The 7,170-nt window shown below is 44.5% G+C and overlaps 1 non-coding gene across 1 annotated transcript; it reads left to right on the top strand.

Moving 5' to 3' along the window:
• Positions 1-3,998: 3,998 nt before the first annotated feature.
• Positions 3,999-4,197, top strand: LOC144482221 (U2 spliceosomal RNA). Its single transcript, XR_013495909.1, has one exon. It is a non-coding gene; the product is annotated as a U2 spliceosomal RNA (small nuclear RNA).
• Positions 4,198-7,170: the final 2,973 nt, after the last annotated feature.

Genomic DNA, 7,170 nt, shown 5'->3' with positions numbered 1-7,170 from the left:
GAGTTATTTCCCAGTCCCTTTTAACAAAAGTCAAAAACCAGATTCAAAAACAGAATGTGGTTAACTCCCTTCACAACAATCTAAGTTTGCTGGTAAAAAATAGACTCACCAAAAAAAAGATATAGTTTATTTTCCTTACACCAGCACATAAAGATACAATTCAGGTCCTGATAACTAAAACCACCATCAGACAGAAGAATCTGAAGTTCCAAGTCTTGTTATCTCGCTTGGAGCCATCCTATGACCAAGGGAAAACCTTGATCAATATGATTGTTACCTAAGCCTGGCCTTCCATGAACAGGTCAAGCCATCAATTCTTGGAATTGAACAGATACCCCAATTATATCCGCTGGAATTGCGGATAGCGAAGAGCATTGTCGGGCAATACAGCAGGATATAGATAGGCTGGAAAATTGGGCGGAGAGGTGGCAGATGGAGTTTAATCCGGATAAATGCGAAGTGATGCATTTTGGAAGAAATAATGTAGGGAGGAGTTATACAATAAATGGCAGAGTCATCAGGAGTATAGAAACACAGAGGGACCTAGGTGTGCAAGTCCACAAATCCTTGAAGGTGGCAACACAGGTGGAGAAGGTGGTGAAGAAGGCATATGGTATGCTTGCCTTTATAGGACGGGGTATAGAGTATAAAAGCTGGAGTCTGATGATGCAGCTGTATAGAACGCTGGTTAGGCCACATTTGGAGTACTGCGTCCAGTTCTGGTCGCCGCACTGCCAGCAGGACGTGGAGGCATTGGAGAGAGTGCAGAGAAGGTTTACCAGGATGTTGCCTGGTATGGAGGTCTTAGCTATGACGAGAGATTGGGTAGACTGGGGTTGTTCTCCTTGGAAAGATGGAGAATGAGGGGAGATCTAATAGAGGTATACAAGATTATGAAGGGTATAGATAGGGTGAACAGTGGGAAGCTTTTTCCCAGGTCGGAGGTGACGATCACGAGGGGTCACGGGCTCAAGGTGAGAGGGGCGAAGTATAACTCAGACATCAGAGGGACGTTTTTTACACAGAGGGTGGTGGGGGCCTGGAATGCGCTGCCAAGTAGGGTGGTGGAGGCAGGCACGCTGACATAGTTTAAGACTTACCTGGATAGTCACATGAACAGCCTGGGAATGGAGGGATACAAACGATTGGTCTAGTTGGACCAAGGAGCGGCACAGGCTTGGAGGGCCGAAGGGCCTGTTTCCTGTGCTGTACTGTTCTTTGTTCTTTGTTCTTTGTACACCGGAAACCTCTGACCTCGTCTGCGGCTGGGGTTCTCTGGTGCTGCTGCAGTGAATGGAGTTTTGGCTGAGCACCAAATTCTCCAATCACGCTGACAGTGGGGCGGGAATGAACAAGATCGAAGAATCTCGCCTGTGATCTTTTTACCAAATATGGGAAATTCAAAGGAACGGCCTCATTATGATTGAAGGAAACCTCTCTACATAAGAAATTAGTACCAAGCTGTGATACACCCGGAAAGGATGCTTTCTTAAAGTAAATGTTTATTTATTAGTGTCACAAGTAGGCTTAAATTAACACTGCAATGAAGTTACTGTGAAAATCCCGTTGTCGCCACATGCTGGCACCTGTTCGGGCACACTGAGGGAGAATTTAGCATGGCCAATGCACCTAACCAGCATGTCTTTCAGACTGTGGGAGGAAACCGGAGTACCCGGAGGAAACCCACGCAGACATGTGGAGAACATGCAGACTCCGCATAGTCAATGACCCAAGCCGGGAATTGAACCCAGGTCATTGACGCTGTGAGGCAACAGTGCTAAACACTGTGCCACCATGCCGCCCTGTAAAAATTGGTGAGTCGTAGTGGACATGCCCAATTTCCTTAGCTTCTGAGAAAGTAGAGGCATTGGTGGGGTGTAATATCCATGCATCCCTTGAAGCCTGCACATTTTCTCTATTTTAGACATCTATCTCCAAATATTGGTAGAGGATCTGTGTCTGAAGCAAATGACTTCTCTGAAATTTGCTGACAGTTTTCCAGTTGATGGTGCATTGGACGAGACTTTCAGCTCCCTCTAAGTGTAGTTTGGGAAGTCAGCAGTGAAAATTAGATTGTGGAGCCATGGCTTAGTGTGATGGTAACTTAGTGATTTAGATTTAACTCCTCAAATATTGTCAGGTTGAAACACAGAATCCCTACAGTGCAGAAGGAGGCCATTCGGCCCATCGAGCCTGCACCAATCCACCCAGGCCCTATCCCCATAACCCCACATATTTACCCCGCTAATCTCCCTGACACTAAGGGGCAATTTACCATGGTCAATCCACTTAACCTGCGGATCTTTTGAGTGTGGGAGCACCTGGAGGAAACCCATACAGACACAGGGAGAACATGCAAACTCCACACAGACACTCACCCAGGGCCGGAATTGAACCCGGGTCCCTGGCGCTGTGAGAAAGCAGTGCTAACCATTGTGCCACCGTGCTGCCCAATTTTTAATTCCAGATGCTTTATTGAGTTTTTAAATTCCACCATATGCCATGGTAGAACTCAAAACCAGGCCCCTACAGCATTACTCTGGATCTCTGGATTACTAATACCACTGCATCACCTCCTCCCCACCTTCAACTCCTAGTTTGGGTCACTGTCTGTGTGGAGTTTGCACATTCTCCCCATGTCTGCGTGGGTTTCCTCTGGGTGCTTCGATTTCCTCCCACACTCCAAAGATGTGTGAGTTAGTTGGATTGGACATGCTACATTGCCCCTTAGCGTCAGGGGGACTAACTAGGGTAAATGCATGGAGTTATGGGGATAGGAGCTGGGTGGGATTATGGTTAGTGCAGACTCGATGGGCTGAATGGCCTCCTTCTGCACTGTAGGGATTCTATGTTTATGTTTTTTCACCTCCTCCCCCTACAGAGGAGGTTAAATCCATATTCTTTGCAACTGTCCATTCTGTCATTTGACTGTATACAATTGTATAAAAGTAAAACTGAGGGTTTTTCCGTGGTACTTGATCTGTCATTAAAATACTGTAAAATGGGGTAGCTAATGGAATATACTTTTAGTGTGGATTAGTTAGTGTTACTTGGGCTATCATTGCAACTCAATGTAACTTTAGAACTGGAAACACATTTTCTTGGAAGCATACTCTGCTTCCGCAGGTTTCGTTAAGCAGTGGTTGCACTAAATATCGAATCCTTTCCAAAGCAAAAAATCTGGCAGAATAGGGCTTTTGTGAAAGTCCAATTGACAATGACGCATGCCATTAGGGGCGACACGATGGCACAATGGTTACCACTGATGCTTCACAGAGCCAGGGACCCGGGTTCAACTCCTAGTTTGGGGTCACTGTCTGTGTGGAGTTTGCACATTCTCCCCATGCCTGCGTGGGTTTCCTCTGGGTGCTCCGGTTTCCTCCCACACTCCAAAGATGTGCTGGTTAGTTGGACTGGACATACTACATTGCCCCTTAGTGTCAGGGGGACTAGCTAGGGTAAATGCATGGAGTTATGGGGATAGGGGCTGGGTGGGATTGTGGTCGGTGCAGACTCGATGGGCTGAATGGCCTCCTTCTGCACTGTAGGGATTCTATGTTTTATGTTTTTTTATTTCCACATTTGTCAGGCGATCATGTGGACAGACACTTCTTGCTCTTAACTTATCTTGAGCAGCAATTTCTCCTTGGCGTTAAGCATTGGCAGTGACACATTTTCTGAGGTGGCTCAGGAATGCAGTGAAAGTGGGTGTAAATCAGAGTTTGAATATTAACGTGCAAGCTCTAATCAATGCACAGCTTTGCCACGTACAATGGTGAGTTAGTGCTTGACTGCAACTGTGATGGCCGAGATTGTTATGTTTGAAAATACTAAATTTTGCAAAGAGGTGGAAAAGGCAATTATTTATATAATAGTTTATTAAATGTGTTCAGTGTCTCACCAGGGAGGTACCACTTGACTTCAATAAGGAACAATACAGTTGCAAATAGGAAAGCCTGTTTGGCCCATCTGTGCCTATCCATCCAGAATAGTCTAAGATCGCTTCTCGGCCTTTCGGCTAAGATCAAGTGTAGTATCGACATGCGGTGCTTGGTTGAAGTCATTAGGTTACATTTTAGCTTCATTTGAAGCAATTTTTAAAAGCGGCATCTCAGCCTTTTGGCTAAGATGCAAATTAGATCAAGCCTTGGAGGAGGAGCTATTCCTACTCCAATCAGCTTGGATCATGTAGATCAAGCCCAAGATAGGAGGTGAGAGCCCTGTCTTGTCAGCTTGGATCGGGAATGTCTCAACTTGTTGAGACTCTGAATTGGACTTGATTTGATTGAATTGGAATAAAAATCTGAGCCTATCCATCCAGAATAATCTAAGATCGCCTCAATGCAGCATTCCATTGGTTCATAAATAATTCTACCTTCAGTGTTCGTTCCCATGACCTTAGGACTAACAGCCTCAGGGCTGAGGCAGTTTCAGAGTTTGTAACCACTTTAACCTACCATTTCCAAAGCATGGGAACTTGGAGATAGTATACAAAAACACTAAAGCATCAAGGGATTCATCTGACAGATTTTTACTGAACAAGGTCAGCACTGCAACTTAGTGAAAACTGATACATCTCAGGGTGGCACGGTGGCACAGTGGTTAGCACTGCTGCCTCACAGCGCCAGGGACCTGGGTTCAATTCCCAGTTTGGGTCACTGTCCGTGCAGAGTCTGCACGTTCTCCCCCTGTCTGCATGGGTTCCTTCAGGTGCTCCGGTTTCCTCCCACAGTCCAAAGACATGCTGGTTAAGTGCATTGGCCAAGCTAAATTCTCCCTCAGTGTATCCGAACAGGCACCGGAGTGTGGCGACCAAGGGATTTTCACAGTAACTTCATTACAGTGTTGATGTGACACTAATAAATAAACTTTTACGCAACAGAGCTGTTATTCGCGACAGGTCTGGTCTCAGTGTCAGTGCTGTAATGTAAATGAAATACAACTCCACTGCACAAGCAGGTCCATTTCATCTGGGAGGTGGAGTTTGGTTCTTTTTCTGGTGGTACCAAAGTGAGTGATGGAAATCGTAAGCTTGAGCCAGTGGTTTATGCTACTGTGTTACTGAGCACAAACTGGTCGTCAACTCCGACGAAGGGTCATCCAGACACGAAACGTTGGCTCTATTCTCTCTCCACAGATGCTGCCAGACCTACTGGGATTTCCCAGCACTTTCTGTTTTTGTTTCAGATTCCAACATCCACAGTAATTTGCCTTTAACTGGTCGAGGACCCTGCTTGCTCAAACAGGCCGTGAAGGTCCTGAGATATTCACGATACAATCTTGTATAGATTTTCTTCATGCCAGTGTCATAAATGAAGTTCACTATTGCCTCCACTATTACAATTACTGTGGCTCCTGTGGAATGAGCCCCATTAAGAATGACTATTTAAATGGTTTGTGAAATATAAAGGGACATTCAAGATTATATAACAGTTTCAGACTAAGAGCATGCATTCATTAAAAATTTAACAATAATAATAACATTCAATCACTAAGAATGAATGCACCGTGTAAATTTGAAAGTGTTTGATTAAATTACTTATCTTAATTATGTGCAGATCAAAGTCTATTGAAATAGGCCTAGTTATATGCATTGCTCATAGAATAAAAGAATCCTACAGTGCAGAAGGAGGCCATTCGGCCCATCAAGTCTGCACCGACCACAATCCCACCCAGGCCCTATCCCCACAACTCTATGCATTTACCCTAGCTAGTCCCCCTGACACAAAGGGGCAATTTAGCATGGCCAATCCACCTAACACGCAAATCTTTGGACTGTGCGAGGAAACCGGAGCACCCGGAGGAAACCCACGCAGACACAGGGAGAACGTGCAAACTCCACACAGACAGTGACCCAAGCCTGGAATCAAACCCAGGTCCCTGGCGCTGTGAGGCAGCAGTGCTAACCACCGTGCCACCGTGCCACCCAGTTGAGATACTGTTCAGTATGACAGATTGAAATAATTAATTTTATCGTCCTCAGCTGTAACTACATAGATTTCTTTTCTAAATAAACTGTTTTTTAAGGTTGTTATGAATTGGAGAGGGTCCAGCAACTTTAAAATATAAATTCAACTCCCAATTATTATCTGAAAAAGAAACACACCACAAAATTTCCCATTATCAGCAAAAACTTTTACTGTGCAAGAGTTAGACAAAACAAGTACTATGAACTTAACACAATATATTCCACACTTATATTTTGAATCCAAAGTCTCCGCAGAACACTCCCCATTCTACTGTTATTTCCACTGAAGACTTCCCTTCTGACTTACAGGATCCTGAGGGTTCCTTCACTCATCCTGGGATCTAATCAAAGTGTGTTATAGCTCTCAGGATTCACTTTGATTTTCCTCAATGTTCCATCTATTTCTGAAGGTTTGAGATTTCTTGGTGTTCTTCTGCCAGCTTCCAGCCCAATATCCTGTCAAATCTCCTTAAGCAATTCACGATTGGCAGATACCTGAGCTCAAGCATGGGCCCCACTGCTTTCTTACTCATTGACTCCAAAATCAGAAAACATCCTTAGTTTCCGATAATCCTTTCCAACAGTTCCAGGCAGACGTTCTTCCTACTTCTCAAAACTAGGCTCCAACCTTCTGGTTTGTGAGAAATTGCACAGAAAAAAACAATCCAAAAAAAAAACCTCCCACAACATCTATCTGTCCCGACAACACTGTGGCATCCCTGAGATGCCCCAGATAGGATTCAAATAATGACTTCCCATTCTAAACCTTCCCTTTGTTCTGGGAAATCATATGACTATTTCAAACCCCTTATGAAGACAATTATAGACATCTCTTGTCTCCAACAAGAAACTCAGAAAGGGGCCACCCATTTTTAAATGTTTTCCCACTTTGACCTCTGACATTATTAACTAAACACAGGCCGCCCTTTCAATGGTAATTACTTCAGATTTGTTTATTATGTTCACAAACTAAGTGCTTCCACTAGCTTGCATTAAAACATTTCAATCCAATTGGTAGTTTAAAAATGAGTGTGGCGACCATTTTTGTAGTCTGAATCAATTTGTGGGATTTCCCACCCCTCATCTCCGGTATGTTTTCCAGTGGTGAAGGTGTCTTGCCATTAGCTGTCAGAAGGATCTTTCAGTTCCACCATTTTGTGTGGCTCACCCGTTTCGCCACTGTGGAGAGTCCCTTTGGCGGG

This window comes from Mustelus asterias, chromosome 2, assembly GCF_964213995.1.
Source record: "Mustelus asterias chromosome 2, sMusAst1.hap1.1, whole genome shotgun sequence".
Taxonomy (NCBI): domain Eukaryota; kingdom Metazoa; phylum Chordata; class Chondrichthyes; order Carcharhiniformes; family Triakidae; genus Mustelus; species Mustelus asterias.
The sequence above is the reverse complement of the archived record's forward strand: the minus strand, read 5'-3'. Positions and strand labels throughout refer to the sequence as shown.